General features: G+C 36.9%; 1 protein-coding gene across 1 annotated transcript in view; it reads left to right on the top strand.

Moving 5' to 3' along the window:
- Nucleotides 1-19,699, top strand: part of LOC112058366 (FERM, ARHGEF and pleckstrin domain-containing protein 1) — an 85,656-nt gene that overhangs the window by 10,902 nt on the left and 55,055 nt on the right. The window lies entirely within an intron of this gene.

The following is a 19,699-nucleotide window of genomic DNA, read 5'->3' as shown; positions in this document are numbered from 1 at the left end:
TGGCCTTTGTATATCACACTAATTTTAAAAATCAAAACACTTCAATCACTCGCGCCGCTTCCGCTCTTACGCCTCATGTGTTCTGAAGAGAGAAAGAGAGAACGAAATCACGCGTGATACGCTGGATACGCGCAACGCGTATAGATGCAGCGCTATAGTTTGTGCGCGCGTGTGTGTGTTGTGTATGTGTGTGTCGTGTGGTAGAAATTGCGGAACATGCGGGACGCATCCAACGTTTTACGGGACTATTTTACTAATTATTTCGAAGCGGGATAACATCTAGCATTACGGAACAGTCCCGCAGAATACGGGACGGTTGGCCGCCTTACATATAAATTACCAGAATCACTATTGATATCACTATCAATAATATTAATAATTATTTACACTAACTAATAATATTCATGAAAATCAATATGTTTAATGAAATTCTCCCCAAGATGGCCGCCAGGCGCTATCACAAAATGGCCGATTACTTTATTTCCCACAATTCTCTAAATATGGGTATCAAATGCGTTTCACAGCAAAGAAAGAATACTAAAGGTATACATAAAAATTCAAATCAAAGATGGCAGCCACCATTCATGTACTTTCACGTAATGCGTGATTTGATTTTGCTTGCATCTTTATTACTATGTCTTGTAGTTTCGTTGTACTAGTTCGATTCCTAAATTATTCATTAATTCATTCAGCGTCGCTTGCAAAGTATTCATTTACGATATCTAAGCGAATTTGTTTTTAAAGTTGCTTTCAAAATGTAATGCAATCCCCTAGAGAAGGGAATCGGTATCGGTTCCAACAGTATTCTGGAATGTAAAACAATTCCCAACGGAATGTAATCGATGCAGTAGTAAGTACCTCTTATACGAAGCTCCGGTGGTATATACCGCTTGCCCTAAAGCCCGATTTTCAGGCGAAAATAGGTGCTGTAAGGCTTATCGCAGACGTGGTTCTTATTTTTTGCTGTCGCTTAGATGATCGACTATTACTAACGACGATAATTAATCTAAATCAACTAACGACGATAATTAATCTAAATCATTACGTGTAGGATAGAAAATCTTTGTCCTAAAGCGTGTCGATGTTAAGCAGGAACTACACGGTGGCTTATCGCGATAGTTCATTTAGATGGGCCATAGTGTAAAGCCAATCCATCTTCCAGACTTCGGTTCGTATATTCAACAACCAATCTTATAAAATATAAAGAAATTACAACTGCAGAGCCGTTTTTTGCAGAAAAGATTATAAATTAAGTTAATAATCAAGTGGTAACCTTTTTTGGAATTCTCAGAGGACATAATTATTTGTTACCAGAAATACTAAAATCTGAGGGCCTAATGGCAGTTTGATACTGTGACGATCGCGTTAACGTAAACGCCAATTTCTAAATAATTGAAACAGCGTCATCTAGTGGCACTACTGCACAACTGTTTCAATTCCATATGAATTCGCGTTTACGTTAACGCGATAGTAACAGTATGAAAACATTGAAAACTCCCACTAGGCACACTGAAGGAAAACGCCGATCACCATGGCTCGTTCGCTACGTTCAATATTCTTGTCCGACTCACCATGAATATTAGTTATTACCTACATACCTAATTTTATATATTACAAACCAAAGTCTGAACAGATTGGTCATTCTTGGTCATGGATAAATATGTTGTTCGTGGGCTCAAAGACTAATAAAATTTTTCTATCATTATATTATTTATCATTAGTAGGTTAATAAAACATCACTAACTCCAAGGTACAGCAGCTGGACTAGTGTCGTACCCGCTCCTTACACGGATTTTCCGACTGGTTGGAGGGGAATGGGAATATTGGTCATATTTAAAAAAATAAATGATTCCTTCCTAAATAAATGATTCGTTTATAATATTAGTATATTATAAACGCGAAGGTTTGTAGGGATGTTTGTTACTCTTTAACTACTGAACCGCTTTGGCTGAAATTTGGAATTGAAATAAATTTTACTTTGGATTAACACATAGGCTACTTCATCCTGGAAAAGACCATGGATCCCGAGGGATTTGTGAAAAACTAAATTTCACGCGGCCGAAGTCGCGGGCGTCCGCTAGTGTATTTATAAACTAAATAATTTGATTTGAAGCTGTCGTAAATAATGAACAATTGATCATCCAATAGTGATCTATCGACAACTTGATTGTTTCAGTCCGAAATACAACACAATAATAATGAAAATAACATCGACGTGTGAAATCCACGTCACCCTCGAAAATTGATTTTGCTCGCTCATATCACATTTTGCACATACCACCGGTTCTATTGTACAGATTTAGATGTTACGTGCTCTGTGTATTTAGTTGGAATAGCAATTCAAATATACATTTGATACAAGTTAAATATCAAACAGATGTTTGTTTGGATTTGTATTGTGTATAGTAGTAGTGTACAGCCGTGATAGCCGACGTGTCTCAAACGGTGAAGGAAAACGTCGTGAGGAAACCCGCATACCAGAGAATTTTCTTAAGTCTCTGCGTGTGTGAAGTCTGCCAATCCGCATTGGGCCAGCGTGGTGGACTATTGGCCTAACCTCTCTCATTCTGAGAGGAGATTTGAGCTCAGCAGTGAGCCGAACATTTTAGCAGATTCAGAGGTGATTATAAAAATAAGAAAAGTAATGTCGAACATAGGTTATGATTCACAACATTTGTCAGGACAACTTAATTAACAAATTAAACTGTAACCAAAATAAGACCCTAGATTGGCAGATAATGACCTTGAATAAAGTCACGCACTTGTGAACAATGTGTGTAGGGTTAAAGGCGCCTTTGACAGATATCTAACACTCCCCTTTTCCACTCTCCCCGCCTATCCCAAGTAACCCTTATAGAATTATACAACAAGAGATGTGGACGGCTCGAACGCCACGAGCACACTGAAGCCGTCCGTACCGCAAGGTCCGCAAGTCATTGCAACGCGGCGAAAACATTTATGGGTTGATAATATGGCGGCGTAAACGAAAATACCGCCATCTCTTTCATTGCGTTGGGACGAAAGAGATATGGGCAACTCCGCCGACATTGGATGACGAGAGAGACTAGAGCCCTTGAGTTAGTTTAGAAAAGGGATAAAATAGGTTGTGACTGTTAAAAAGGATACGTAAAAGGTCTTTGAGAGCGACCCTAAAATATTTATGATTGATTGTAGGTAGGCAATGTGTTGTTAGCCTTATATTGTGGCTTGAGACCCGTCGACGCCACGCCGCTCGTCCATTAGGCGTATGAAAGTACGAGAGTTGGTGTTCGCACTAAAAGCGTTTTTAAAGGCTTTCGGTACAACTTTGCAGTTGTAGTTACTCTGTCTTTTTTGGCGACCTACTACTGTTAACTTGTGTGGTTGGCCACATTAAACGAGAATAATAAAATGAGGTAAAATGCATTTGACTGAGTTGGAACGTTTAACTTTTACCTCATTATGTTAAATTGCAGCAGCAGTCTAGCATGTTAAATTGTCTAAAATGTAGACAATTCAACATAGTCGATTTTGAACATCTCTAATCTTTACCTACATTTCTTAGTTAGACCTTTGATGTTCAAACACCGGGATTTATAGGGTAAGGGTAAGGGGTAGAGTAGTGTAGAGTAGAGGGATAGGGAAGAAGTGTACATAAGTCAAAGCGAACTTGAACGGGTCCGCTAATTCAATATACAAGAAGAAAAAACACGAAATACAATTTGATATTCATTCATACCTACCACGAAATACATTTTGACATTCATTCATCATCACAAATATTTGTAAAGTAAATAGCGTCTGGAACTGTGGAGATACGACTGCAGTCGTTAGCGGAACCGCAATCAGGTCGAATGTTAAATAAACACTCTCCTTGGCTGTGTTCTGTGCTATTATTTTAAAGTTAGCGATGCTTCAGTTTTGGGGTTCCGTAATTAATTCATGAAACCTCATATTTTTTTCATATTTGTATTTTGCATAAAGCCAAATTCCATTCAGCTATTGAGCAAAATATCCGTAAAAATGTCGTTAAGGATTCTGAAATTTTCGAATTTCCTGTGCATTATTTCGTAATTATTAGTTTTGCAAAAACTATAAAGTATTAAGGTAAATAGGGATTACTTTTTATTTATTTTTTACAACTCCATTTGCGTTTAATTAAGTTTTTCACAATTTATTTCGGGATAAAAGTAGGCTATGCTCTGCTCCAACTTCCAATTTATCTCTATACCAAATTTCATCAAAACCGTTTCAGCGGTTTGTCGTGAAAATGTAACAAAAAGGCAGCTTTTCTCTTTTATAATATTAGTATGGATGGATGTGCGTTGTGTGAAAATAAACCCGATTACATCTAAGTATCTTTGTAACTTTAAGCCTCAATGGCTCAACGCTGAAGGGGCCGTAGTCTGTACGCATCACCGAGAGATCTTTCATTATTTGTTTACAAAAACAATACCCGGGAAGATATTATAGTTGCCCAATTCGTCTTGCCAGGTTACAAAAAACAATATTATAAAGAAAAATTCCTATTTATAAAATGAATGAGAAAAAACAGACAGACAGACAGACACGTCAAACCTATAACACCCCTTTTTTGCGTAGGGGATTATAAAGAAGTTTTCACTTCATAAAAAACTTTCACATGCAAAACCATGGGTAAAAGCTTGTAGTAATTAAACGCTTAGCTAGCAGGTATGTCAATTAAACACAGCTTGTGTTTCGCGCAATTATATAAAGCGAGTCAGCGCGGACCACTCTCTCGTACTTATTTACTCGAGCTGATTGGAAAACTTCGGATGAGTTGCCGTCGCTCACAGGTGCTTTTAAGATATTAAAAAAATATTATTTTGTAACGTAATATAATGTATTGCTGAAAATAGTAGTCAGGCATGGATATGACAGCTCGATCTCGTGTTGACTCGGCCGACGCTAGGTGGCGCGACTTGTTTCGTAAAGAGTTGGGATTTAGAGAGGGTAGCGATCAGTTAGCGGGAAGGACTTGCGATATAAGGCGCTCGTCGTCTGGTCGGCTTCAGTGTACTTGTGGCGTTCGAGCCGTCCACATTACTTGTTGTATAATTCTTTTTTGGGTTACTTGGGATAGGCGGGGAAAGTGACTTCAGTGGAAAAGGGAAGTGTTGGTTAACTATCAAAGACGTTTTTAACCCTACACACAACATTCACAAGTGCGTGACTTCACTCAAGGTCATTCTCTGCCATTCTAGGGTCTTATCTTGGTTACAATTTAATTTGTTAATTAAGTTGTCCTGAAGAATGTTGTGAATCATACATAACCTTTGTTTGAAATTGGTTTTCTTACTGTTTGTAAACCAAATCAGTTTTATCACATGTCTTACTTGATGGTTGGTGGCTAGCAATTATGATATAATCAGTGCCGATCACCGTTAACGTGACCGTGGGTAAACACAATGTTGGATCACCCATCAGCCCAGCGAATTGGGTCACAGGGGCCCAATCGGTCGACATGCGCTATCACAATTAGGCCAAGTCAGGGCGCGGCGTTAGCCCGTAAATTGAGCCATCAATAGCTTAACGGTTTCACTCCAATCTGAAAAGTTCTAGGTTCGATCTCCATTTTATTGGATTAGCTTATTATGCAATCTGCAAGGAAAAGGGATAAAAGGTGATTTTTAGATGATTCGGTGAATTAGACTGTAAAATCCTCTACGTTGATATATTTGGACATAAAAAATAAGACGTCCTTTGCGCATTCGTTTTGGATTAATCATGAGTGTGCAAAATAATTACAAATTAATAACCTTCAAAATAAAATCCTTTTCTGGGGATTAACATTAGATATTTTGTAAATGTACTTTCATCATTATCTACCCATACTCGGCTCACTGGTGAGCTCGAGTCTCCTCTCAGCATGAGAGGGGTTAGGCCAATATTACACCACGCTGGCCCAATGCGAATTAGCAGACTTCACACACGCAGAGAATTAAGAAAATTCTCTGGTATGCAGGTTTCCTCACTATGTTTGGTTTCACCGTTTGAGACAAGTGATATTTAATTTCTTAAAATGCACACAACTGAAAAGTTGTAGGTGCATGCCCCGGACCGGATTTGGACCCTCACCCTCTGGAATCGGAGACAGAGGTTATATCCACTGGGCTATCACGGCTCTCGAATGTACTTTAATTGTATGTAATGTACTTTAATTACTGGTGGATATCAAACAGTAGGTAGGTACCTAAATGACATTTTGTCAATTGATTTGATGTTTATTTTAATAGGTTGATAATAAAAATCAAAATAGTGAATAGGCCAGCAGGTTATGTTGTTAGATAACGACAATTAGTCGAAAACTAAAACTAAACGAATAAATAGTTTATGCTACGTACTAAGTATTAACAATCGTTATAGTGATATTTATGTGGGTGCATCCGCTTACCGTGTTCAGTTAGCCGAAACTATTTGAATGCATTCCAGGTCCCAGCGGTCGCGAAAGTGCCGACAGATATACATAAACGGTCTTGCGAATACAGCTATGCATCTTTCCAAGTCAATCTATTACTAATATATTCACTTGGAAATGGTTTTATGGGTTTCAAGTCTAGTTTACTTGACTGCGGATCGTGACATTCTGACATCGATTTTTCTGGTCATAAATATTTTTAGGGTTCCGCAGGAGCCCTTATAATTTTGCCATTTCATCCACTCGTCTGTTCGTCTTTGCGTTCGTCCGTCTGCGGTTTACCTCAGAGACTTAGTACTAAAAATGTAGTTTTGCATTAGTTTGTGGATTTTATCACCCCGACAAAGTCATATAAAATCTATATTTTGTGACTTTGTCGACATTTTTCTATCTATTGAAAATTTGTATTCTGAGGAAAATGTTTATCTTGACCTCCCATTCATATAAAGTGGGGATATTTTTTACACGTTTATCTCAGTGTGATAGAATCATTGTTACAATCATCATTTTTCGATTTAGAAATCTGTTTGGATTTTGATTGAGGATTATATTGATAATTTTTGTAAAATTCAAGTGTCTTTTCCTCTGCTAGCTCAAAAGTTTTTATGAATAGGTGAAGAGACTATCACTACAAGCATATATCTATAATACAATTAAAAGAAAAGCCATCACAGCCAAGTAAGAATTAAAATTGAAAGAGTTGAAGTCGACTAACCAAAAACCACCGTTCTAAGTCGGCATTGGTGACATACAACTGCGAAACTATACCCTATACTGCGCGTGGCTCGAAACGCACTTGACCGGTTTTTTAATTATTAAAAAGATTAATATTTGATTCCATTTTACTTGTTGTACTTTAAAGCTGTGAGCTGTGATAGCCCAGTGGATATGACCTCTGCTTCCGATTCCGGAGGGTGTGGGTTCGGGTCCGGTCCGGGGCATGCACCTCCAACTTTTCAGTTGTGTGCATTTTAAGAAATTAAATATCACGTGTCTCAATCGGTGAAGGAAAACATCGTGAGGAAACCTGCATACGGGAGAATTATCTCAATTCTCTGCGTGTGTGAAGTCTGCCAATCCGCATTGGGCCAGCGTGGTGGACTATTGGCCTAACCCCTCTCATTCTGAGAGGAGACTCGAGCTCAGCAGTGAGCCGAATATGGGTTGATGACTTTAAAGCTAGATATTTCTGTATGTCCCACAAACTATTTACAGACTTTCTATTAAAGATTTTAGAAGAAAATAAAATAATATGGTCCTGCCAGTAAACGTTCCTCATTTTTTACGCGTTCCGGCAAATTCAAGGATTAAGTTTACAGATTACAAACAAAACGGAGTAGACATTTGTTTCTAAAGAGAATACTTTTTGCAGACTCCGTAAAAATCTAAAGCCTCGGCAACTGGCTGTTATCGTAGCGTAGCTGGCACTACGCCAAAAATTTATCGCGAATAAATCTTAGTAGGCAGTTTTGATTGCCTCCAGTGACTTTCTTGTTCGTCCCGGCGTCTTGTTCGTCCCGGCGTCTTAAAATACGTATTTATCAGCTATGAGCATTAAGTCGACCACTGACGGTCTCCTCTCAATAAGTTTAAAGATTTTATTAAACAGTGACATGACAAAAAAGCTTGGAAATGAAATGTATTACATGACTGGCTACTTATACACCTGTTGTTAAAATCAGTTTCATCGGAAGTCAAGTCCGGCTTTTTGGAGTTGGTGCTCCAGTAATTTGGATAAACGTCGTCACTTAGTAGTCGTTGTCTGGCACCTATTTATAATATTATGTTTTTTTAATTATTTTTATTCTTTTCACTATCTCAATTATGTAGATGCTTTTAAAACAAAAAAACAGCTTTCACACAGCAAAAAAAGTGTAAAAACATCTATCGTTGACAATATATCTAAGTTATTTTTTCCATCACCATTTTCATCATCACGTGTTGTTGTTGATATTCACGAAATGTTTCGCTTCGACGTTTTTGATTAGAACTGCTAAGATGCGGAATGCTCTTCTGATGTCGGTTTTTTCTGACACGTATGATTTGTGCACCTTTTAGACAAGAATGAATACGAGTAGTCAGCTTTTAGGACCTAGAATCTAGGCAAGCGCGCTCCAAAGTACAATAGGCTTAGGTACTTACACTTAGTAAAGAATATATAAAAAACATCTATTTAACTATGATCATCATCTTCATCATTATCGTCGTTATCGTCGTCATCGTCATCATCGTCATAATCATCGTCATCGCCATCGCTATCACCACCGTCATCGACATCGTCGTCATCATCAACAACCCATATTCGGCTCAGCAATGAGTCTTCTCTCAGAATGAGAGGGATAAGGCTAATAGTCCATCACGCTTGCTAGTAAACCCAATCTGATGTAGCAAAAGCTCAAAGATACCAATTTATGAATTGCACATGTTAAATAAGCAAAATAAATTACTACTACACACATGATATAATTACAACCATTTATACCTGACAACGTAACTGATTCAGATCATTCCGGGGATTTACAGTTCTCATATTCCATTCCATGTAAACCACGCTTTAGTTCCGACGAGCGGACAGTGTACTTTCGTAAGGCCTGTTGTTAAAGCAATTCGTCTCTACGTTCCTTATTGGAGGCTGAGGCCCGGCTGGCCTATCGCCAAAAACTTATCAGGAATATGGTTTGGTCGGCAGTTTTTATTGCCTCAACGGTTGTTCTACGTTGCGTCATTTGGTAAACTATATCATTATTGTTCCATTTTTAGTGGAACTTAAGTGTTTATCTCCTTTTAAACTTATTTTATTTGTTCATCATTACCAACCCATATTCGGCTCACTGCTGAGCTCGAGTCTCCTCTTAGAATAAGAGGGGATAGTCCAATAGTTCACCATGCTGGCCCAATGCGGATTGGCAGACTTCACACACGCAGAGAATTAAGAAAATTCTCTGGAATGCAAGTTTCCTCACGATGTTTTTCCTTCACACAACTGAAAAGTTGGAGGTGCATGCCCCGGACCGGATTCAAACCTACACCCTCCGGAATCGAAGGCACAGGAGGTCATATCCACTAGACTATCACGGCTCTATTTTTATTTGTTACGCGCAATAAATACAACCTTAAATGCAATGTGCTTGCGTTCTACAAATTGGGAAAATATGAAATCTTTTGACTGAGTCAAGTGTCCCCACCCACCCTTTACCAGCTAAAGGGTTGTTGATGGATACGTGAAATAATTCACAGAAGTAGGATGTATAAATCACAAGGAAAACTATAACAGTTAAGTAGCAATTGCTACTTACTCGTAAAGAGTTAGGTATAGTCGACCAACTTTAAAACCTAATTGGAACTCTTGTTGTATACTAATCCCGTTGTTAATTAAAAAGATAAAGAAAGAGAAAATTGGCACGGGTGTAACCATTAAATATGTCTATAAAATTAAAATTAAAAAAAAAATTGGCGTTCCTTCCCACACGTAAAGTGAGAGTGATTTTTTCTCGTCTATTATAAGGGTTTGAAGAGCGCTTCCGTACCCTACACTTCGCGTGACTCAACACGCACTTGGCCGGTTTTTAATTTAGTAGTTGAATATGTTTTTCCAACATTCGACCAGTGGTTAGTATGTAATATTTTACTAGAAGGGGAAGTCCAGTGACATAAGACCTAATAGCATCTCCTATTTCCTATTCTTTATTAAATTTTAGAGTCAAGTCGGATTTATGTTTGTCAGACGTGTCGTTTCGTTTCGTCGTGGCAACGTTTACACTTGTGAAATGAAATGATCTAGAGAAAGTATTTTACACAACGAAGAGAATATCGTCCTCTTTTTAACCGACTTCAAAAAGGAGGAGGTTCTCAATTCGGTCGGTATTTTTTTTTTTTTTTTTTTTTATGTATGTACACCGATTACTCAAAGACGCCTGGACCGATTTCAAAAATTCTTTTTTTGTTTGAAACGGTATAGTCCCCATTTGGTCCCATTGCCATCATGTCAAGATCTGATGATGGAATCCTGGAGAAATTGAGGGGAACTTTCGCAAATTATATGGGTGTCTAGTGTGTTCGTATACTTTTCCATTTAGTACTTTTAAGCACTACAATTTCATGAAGGTTTAAAATTGATCTGATGATGGAGCCATAAAACAGACGAGGGAACTCCTCGGCGATTTACAGCAGTTACCTTGTGTTTGGGCTTGATTAATTTGTATTAATGAGAACTTTCCACATAGATAGGTTGTGACTGTCATTTAGGGGTTTGGTGATGAAGACCAAGGACAATTAAGGGAACTCCTTAACAGTTTACAGTAACTACCTTGTGTTTGGCCTTGATTAATTCGTATTGATGAGAACTTTCTACCTAGATGAGTTGTGTCTGTTATTAGGGGCCTGATGATGAAGATCAAGGGATCAAGGGAACCCCTTAACGGTTTACGGTAGCTAACTAGTGCTTGGGCTTGATTAATTTGTATTGCTGAGAATTTTGTACCAAGATGGGTTGTGACTGTCATTAGGGGTCTGATGTATTCGTTTGAGATGAAATTTTACACTAAAAATGGAAAAATAATAAAAATTTTAATAAAAAAAATACAACCGACTTCAAAACCTAAAAACGTACCCACTAAACTAAAAAGTGAAAAATAACATATGTTCTACCTGCTGATCAGTTTGAAGGCGGTGCTTAGCCGGTGTTGTCTTAATTTAAGCCATTTCTGACAGGACCACATGAAACAACACTGTCTGCAAAATCTAAATCTATAAGATATTCTCACATGGCTTGAATTAATACATCACCGGCTTAGCACCGCCTTCAAACTGATCAGCAGGTAGAACATATGTTATTTTTCACTTTTTAGTTTAGTGGGTACGTTTTTAGGTTTTGAAGTCGGTTGTATTTTTTTTATTAAAATTTTTATTATCATCTGTTAATAAAATAATCGTTAAAAATATAGCTCAGAGCAGCTTATCTCGGTAATCAGCTTTTAACGGGGGTCAAAAGAAAAGGATAAAATCTATTTAGGTGCCGCTCCGTGACGTCATAACGCCGTAACTAGCGCCACCTGCCGGGGGATCGAAATAAAAGTTTACTCGGGCCTAAAAATAAAATATGTCGCGCCCTGATTGCTCACCGTAACTTATCAAGCGCATAAAAGGCTTACGTATACCGTTTTGAAGACCTCTGTTGCGCAGTTGGTCGTTCTGTGGCATCAGAGAGGTCCTGGGTTTGACTCCCAATGCGTGTCAGTTCAGGATATTATATTTTTTAGCTTACCGGTAGCATAACGGTAAGAGCGGTCGGACTCATCACCGAGGGGTGGTGGTTCGAGCCCCGCCCCGTTGGTCTAGTGTCGCGATTTCATGCGACTTCAGACCTCCTTAATCCGGCTCTCTTGCAGTATCCATTCTTAGCGGACTTCTACTAAATATAAACGACCTCCCTGCCAAATTTCATCTTTGTACCTCGCATTTATATATTATGAAGATTATAATCAAAAGTTTATAAGTAAATAACTTAAAGCTGACTTCTTAATCTGCTCTACATAAACATCACTTAAAATCGTTTTTGTAAAGCAAAATGTTTTCAGGTAAAACTTAAATACATACTCAAAAAAAATTTCCTCAGAACGTACGAGTACATATTACGTATCATCTAATTAAATTCCATGAAAGTTTCATTCACATTCGCGCGGTCTCACGTTTTCGTCTAAATTAAATACGGGTCAAATTAAAGTGAACCCGATCTAAAAATAAACTCCGCCCTAATTTTCCACAGTGACGTAGCACTAAAGGCTGGAAAAACTTGATAAAATAAAAATTTTACGATGACATACCCAAATAAATGTAAGCAACTTACCATTGGTGAAAGAATTTTTCAAACCGGTTCAGTAGTTTTGAGTTTACTTAAAAATCCTCTCTACATTACCTATTAGTATAGTTATCTACATAATAACAATTGTCCCATAGATCTTGGTAAATCCTCCCTAAATTTCAGGGGTAAATTGAAAAGAGGTCCTATAGGTTCAATCGGCACCCTTCGTTCTATTTTCGTAGCTACTTCTTACACAAATTTTTCGTTTTGTTGGAGAAGAAAGGCAAACATTAGTTATTCCAAAAAAGTAAAACCTTCATAAAAGTCAAAGGAATATATTTTATGTAATGTATATTTTTGTTTCGTCATCAACATATTAGGCTCACTACTGAGCTCGAGTCTCCTCTCAGAATGAGAGGGGTTAGGCCAATAGTCCACCACGCTGGCCCAATGCGGATTGGCAAACTTCACACACGCAGAGAATTAAGATAATTCTCTGGTATGCAGGTTTCCTCACGACGTTTTCCTTCACCGATTGAGACACGTGATATTTAATTTCTTAAAATGCACACAACTGAAAAGTTGGAGGTGCATGCCCGGACCGGATTCGAACCCACATCCTCAGGAATCGGAGGCAGAGGTCATATCCACTGGGCTATGTTTTTGTTTAGTACATTATAATGAATTTGTTAGTTTGTTGTTAGTTACCCTTCTTTAAGTAGACAAGAAAAGAGTACATTACTTTCGAGTACTTAGTTTTAAAAGGATAATCTGTAGTATAGTATTAATATTACCTGTAACATCTAGTATTAATTACCTAGACTTTTTATTATTTAGGTAAATAATTTTTATATTGTTTATTTTTATATCATATTATATGAACATTTTCCAACAACTACTCTCTCTAAAACCCTTGGTTTTGTTTCTACTTTCCTTTCTTTTGTTCATTGAGTTCCATTCTTCAATTATAATTTTCTTTCTATATTGATAATTTCCCAAGAATTACAAACAATTTGTTTGTAAGTCTTCCAAACAATCGACCCATCTCTCGTAGGTAACCTTTGTTATGTTTAGAAATATAAAAATACTTCTCACACAATTTCATAAAAAATGTTTTTTTCATTTTCCCCGAGAGAGCGAAGTGAGGGAACTTGTAATAAGAAGCGCGTTGCACCGTCACCTGGCGTCAAAGGAGAGGCTCCTACACGTAACCTAGTTACGGGATGAATTATACGCAGAGGGCTGCCTTCTCTGGCTGTTAACTCTAACAAGCAATGTTATTAAGTTGAGCTCAAAATGATATACAGAAAAAGGAGTAGCTCAAAATGTTGACGGAAAAATTGAGGTGAAGTGGTACAAATTCGACTGTTGTTATTATCGACTAGCCGCCGGCCCACGATTTCACCCATTTAGTTCTGTTCCCATGAAAATATGGGGTTAAAATATAGCCTATAAGACGCATAAATAACGTGGCTTTCTAGTGGTTTTTCAAAATAGGTTCAGTAGATCCAGATATTGCCCCCTACAAACTTTTCAGTCATTTATTTGTTTATAACCCCTTAAATGACTCTCCTCTCAAAGTTGGAGGGGCCTTAGTCCATCACGCCAAATGCTGATTGGCAGACTTCAAACACGTAGAGAATTAAGATAATTCTCACGTATGCTGGTTTTCTCACGATATATTTCCTTCACCTTTCTGACACGTGATATTTAATTTCTTAAAATGCACATAACTGAAAAGCTGGAGGTGCATGCCCTAACCTACGCCCTCCTAATCGAAGGCAGAGGTCATCCTATCATATCCATTGGGCTATCACGTGGACCCCCACACATCCACAAACTTTACACCTTTTCATAATATTAGTATAGAAGTATAGATTTTAATAACCCTATCAGACGTCGTATACCTTCTGAGGTGCATAGTTGGCTCGGTGGAGTTACAGTTGTGTGGTACCTACAAATTCGACTGTTATTAATATAAGATAAGGATCGAATCTTGGGGGAGGCCTATGCCGAAAGGCAAGACGATATACCGGTGTCGTATTTTTTTTATATGGTATAGTTTTTTATGTTAAGGTAAATTGTTAATAAAGGCTATTATTATTATTATTATTATTAAGGATCGAATATACATTTTTATTTAATGCAAAGTTTTAAATTATAATCAACGATTTATATTATACACGAGCTTTTAGCGAGAATCTAAGGAATTCTTTATACCAAGTGCCACCTTTTAACGCCGCGCACGATAGACTCAGCGCAAATATCCCTGAGACTTAAATATAGGCCGCCCTTACTTAATTGTTCACTTATTACGTTCCGTTGTCTGTAATTAATGTACCGTGTAATCCGTTTTAATTTTGTAATCTATTTGAGTACGAAATAATGGATGATTAATGGATTTTTACAAGATATTTCAAGGGCAAAGAACTAATTTTAAGGAATGTTTCATGTTTAAAATATCGCATATAACTAATTTTTTTTTGTGGAAATTAATAAATTCAATAGATTTCGCTTAAGTTCACATAAAAGAAAAACAACTTTAGAAGGAAACGATAAAAATGCATAATTGTGTTCAACCTACTTAAGGAGCAACCGGCATTTTAAGATTCAATTCTCATAACTTTATTGACTTACTTAGTACTTCAGTTTTAGAATTCAGAATTTTATTTGAGTTACGTACCTCAATAGAAAAAAAATAATCGTTATTCTCACCTCGCTTAGCCCTCATTCGCATTCGGTAAAAAAGCGTTGAAATGTAGTATAATATGTATTCTACTTCATAAGAAGGCTCAGAGTCATTGTTGGCTTATCTAGTACTTATTAGTTAGTTTAGATGCACGTTTGATATGCGTAAGTGTATTTAAAGAAAAAATTTCTATCTCATTTCGTAATATACTTAATCACAATGCTATTCATTCGTACAGGTCGTTTGGTAATGTTCATTACGATACGGGTAAATCGTGTTACGATTACCCTTATTAAAATTTTCCATGGCATCAGTTATAATAATTCAGGCTTCCTTATAAGAGAAAATCTATAAGGCCACGCTGATACACCATCGAGGAGGCCATGCTTAACGGCATTTATATATTATTCAGCAAGTTTTGTTAATTTTTTTATTTCTTTTATCATAGTCGTAAATATTGTATGCCACTGCACTTAATTAGCTGTTGTAGCACTCGTGCTGTTTGATTTTGAAATTCGGCATTGCCTCATTAAGCGACTTCAAAAAAAAAGGCGGAGGGTTCTCATTGTAAAAGTGCTACAATTGCCTTCATTTCATGACAGTGGTATAAAAACTATTACAATTTGATAGCGAAACTGCACTAGTAAACATCGTGTAAATATTATTTTTGAATAACTTATATGTATAAAACCACTAGTACAGTACCTATTTGAATAAAGCGAACGCAAACAATATAAAAAGAGCGAGGGAGTTGGATATTATTTCTGTAATAATCTCTCTCCCGAGGGTGAAATGCAAGCGATAAATCTATTTCAATTTTCAAGGAGGTTTTATACGAGCCTTTCGTTCACGTGTCAGTTTTCGTAAATATTTACGCAATTTTCAAATCACATTTAAAATCACAATCACACGATTGATTTATGGTAGGCGTTCATAGATCCACATCGTATACGTATCGGATGCATAACATCAAACGGATTTTTAATTTTATGGTAGTTAAAAATCCGTTCGTTGCGATCCAGACGATGCGGATAAGTGGACGCACTTGTTACAAAGTATACGTATCTGTTTGATGCGATGCGTCCGATACGTACGATGCAGATCTGTGGACGCCTGCCATTAATCTCTAACTTACAAGTTATTTACACGACTTTCTGATTATACTATATCATTTACTATAAATTTTATTTTATTTTAATAACAAGTTAAAAGCTCAATTTTGCAAATGGGTCCAGTATGTCGATTTGAAAAATTCGCCAATGGAAAACTACATCGACAGGGAGTAGAATAGGTTATATTTTATTCCCGTATTCCTTGGGGAATAGGAGCTACGCGGGTGAAACCGCTGCTTTCACACTAATGTTATACGAGTAAAGGCGAAAGTTTTTATTTAAGTGTGTATGTTTGTTCCTCCTTTACGCTGCGGCTACTGAAGCGATTTGGCTGAAATTTTTAATGGAAATAGATTTTACTCTGGATTAACACAAATGCACATTTTTCATCCCGAAAATATCTATGGTTCCCGCGAAAAACTGAATACCACGCGGACGAAGTCGCGGGTGTCTGCTAGTAATTTATAGAGGGGGCGATAATGCACGAGTAGGAATGAATTTAATCGAGTTATTTCCTCTAAATCGATGCCCTGCCCTCGGCCGCGCTCCCAAGTGTTCACGAGGGGACTGCTCTGGTCGCATAAATAAGTTTGTTGAGCCGACTCGCTCGATTTTGTTATGCGGTCTCGTGTTTACTGACCTCTAGATTCATCATCATTAACAAATCCACATTTGGCTTACTGTTGAGCACGGGTCTCCTCGCAGAATGAGAGGGGTTAGGGTAATAAGTCCACTGCGCTGGCCCAATGTGGATTGGCAGACTTCACGTACGTAGAAAATTCTCAGGTATGCAGGTTACCTAACGATGTTTTTCCTTCACTGTTTGAGACACGTGATATTTAATTTCTTAAAATGCACATATGTAACTGAAAATTTTGAGATGGAGCTGCTAGCCCCGGACCGGATTCGAACCTTCGCCCTTGAAATCGGAAGTACAGGTTATATATCCATGCTATCTAGTACTGCACTACAATCTCACTTGATGCTAAGTGATGATGCAATTCAAGTTGAAAGCAGGCTAAATTTTCAAGAGGAGGATGAAAATCCACACCCCTTTCGGTTTCTACACGACATCGTACCGGAACGCTAAATCTGTTATTTAATCAAGTCCAGATTAGTTGGGAGTTACTGATTGAGAGGAAATTATTCGATTAACTCCTTACATCACAGTTGGGTGAGTAATTGAATTTTAAGGGAACATGCATAAATACGAAGGTTAAGATAGAGTATATTTTAACTAGATTTTTTTTTCTGAGGAGTAATAAAATTTCTTTTAGACGGTCATCAGGGTTGAACTGAATGGTGACATAATAGTAGCTAGGATGCCTTGATCTGTAAAGCGTCTCTAATTTATATGGATTAAAGATATGCATACTGGCGACCGCGTTCCAGTATAGTTTTAATTGAGTTTGTTGAAGCGAGTCAGTCGACTCGATATTACGGGGACATGGTTAATATTTAGATGATATATAATGTTGTTTTTATAAGTTTTAGATTTTATTCGTAGCTCTCTATCTACCTTATTTTGCCATAAGCACGCCTAGTAGGAGAGCCCGGGATGCTAAGTTTGCAATTACTAAGGAATCATAGAGACCGATTTATCTACATTTAGTAGACTAGATGGTAGATAGACAGGAAATATAAAAAATAATATAAATTATAAAACATATAAATAAAAATATAAATGGTTATACACTGATTTCGCTTTCAGCGGTGGAAAAAAAACTGCAGACCTTAAAGGCAATTTTGATTACTTTTAATTTTATTTACTGAAAATACTACAAAATACAAGCGATTATTTTTGAGATTTCCATCAAAATAAATAAAAAATTAACCGCATTTGTGGATCGGATACTGAAATATAAGGGTTTTATTTTGCATTGGTCGCGATGTGCTGACATCATGGTCAACGCGACCAACTCACGATAATTTTTTTCAGTTTCTTAGCTTGTGTGCAAAAATTTGGTTTCTAGGTTGCTTTAAAGACTATATATTTTCAATATGACCAATATTCCTCTGCACCGTGAAGAAGAATTACTTATACGTAGTCGTTGTATTTAAAATTGGAATCAAAACCTGATTCCTTAATATTTCAGTCTTACATAACAGAATCCGGCAAGAAATTCTTGTTAGTTTTAATATAAATGGATTAGGGGATGGATATAATTTAATAAAATATTTTATACAATAGAAATTGAAATAAAATTTCTATGACCCTTCTCCTCCGTACGCTCCAGCGGGTATTCGGTCCGGATTACAAAGAAATTATTCGATCAAAAGTTTTCTCGATCACGAGTGTAGTTAATCTATACTTCTGTCTGTTACCTTTTTACCGCTAAACGGCTGAATCGACGAAGATTTTAGTTTATTGGTAAATAGGCTTTTTGTCTTTAAAATAAAAATAGAAGGGGGTGAAAGTTTATATCTATCTCCACGCGAAAGAAGTCGCTGGCCGTTTGATAGTTGATGATGTTTTGTAACACTCGGATGTTATTATTGTATTGATTACGCATAAAGTTTGCTTTGTATATCCAATAGCAAACACATTATGCCGTTGACCGCAAAAGACTGATAAATTTGTGTATAGTAGCCACACAAATCCTACGAAATGTCTGCCAGAGAAGTCAAACACTCATTACAAATATTATCATTACAAGTTAGGTAACAAGTAACATTTAAATTATTAAAAAAAAAACACCTGATTAGTTAGACAAAGGGTTTTTTAGGCTACAGACTGTGTCGTGTCTAGTTATTTAAGCATATGCAAGAAAAACATAGCCCTCCATGGACATGGATAAAGATAAAATGTAATGTAATTCTATAACCCTAAAATCTGATAGAAATTTGAGTCGAAACTTAAGCCCCGATTCAATATCCATGGGGTCTGAAAATCCGGCAATAAAGCGCTGATATGAAATTCCTTGGCTAGCGGAGGCCGACGAGACTGTAGTTCGTATACTGTAAAGGACGCGTCTTTATCTAAAGGATGAGTATGATAGTGTATAGAGTATTACTTAGTGATTAATTACTAGATCTATAAATATTGTCATTAGATACAGGCTTTTATGGGGGCGCGCGTTTTATACACATGCTTCTCTAACAAAAAATATTACGTCTGCGAAATCTTGTGAATGTAATAAATTATACTATTTGTAGATATTGCTCTCGGCTGTACTTGCATAAAGATTTTATCCATGCTTCGGGCACACTTTTTCTGGATGAAAGTTATTTTTATGTTTTTTTTGTAACCCTTGCAACAACACAAACAAATATACTCACTTACACATTTGTAAAATTCCATGGATTAAGTATAAATCTTTGTTTATTTTACCTTGTACGCAATTATTTTGTTATGACATTAAAATATAATGTTTTCGTATTTTGATATTTTTTTATATTAAATAAGTCTGGTTAGAGACATAATAACATTGATCTTTTATAAGTTGCGGGTTTAAACTTTTAAACAAAAAGTCTAGTGTAGGTCCGCCATAGTAAGTGACAACATGAGCATCTCCATCATTACAACAACAATTTATACAGGAGTATGTTGATTGTAGGGTAACATCGTAACTTTTCAAGCGAACGTGACACCGAAGTTTAGTTAATCTGCCAAACTTCGCTTGTCCGTGCTTAAATGATAGATTTACGCAAACTCCTATGTCAAGTTACTAGTGATTCGC

This window comes from Bicyclus anynana, chromosome 4, assembly GCF_947172395.1.
Source record: "Bicyclus anynana chromosome 4, ilBicAnyn1.1, whole genome shotgun sequence".
NCBI lineage: Eukaryota > Metazoa > Arthropoda > Insecta > Lepidoptera > Nymphalidae > Bicyclus > Bicyclus anynana.
Note: the sequence above shows the minus strand (reverse complement) of the source record. Positions and strands in the feature narration are given on the sequence as shown.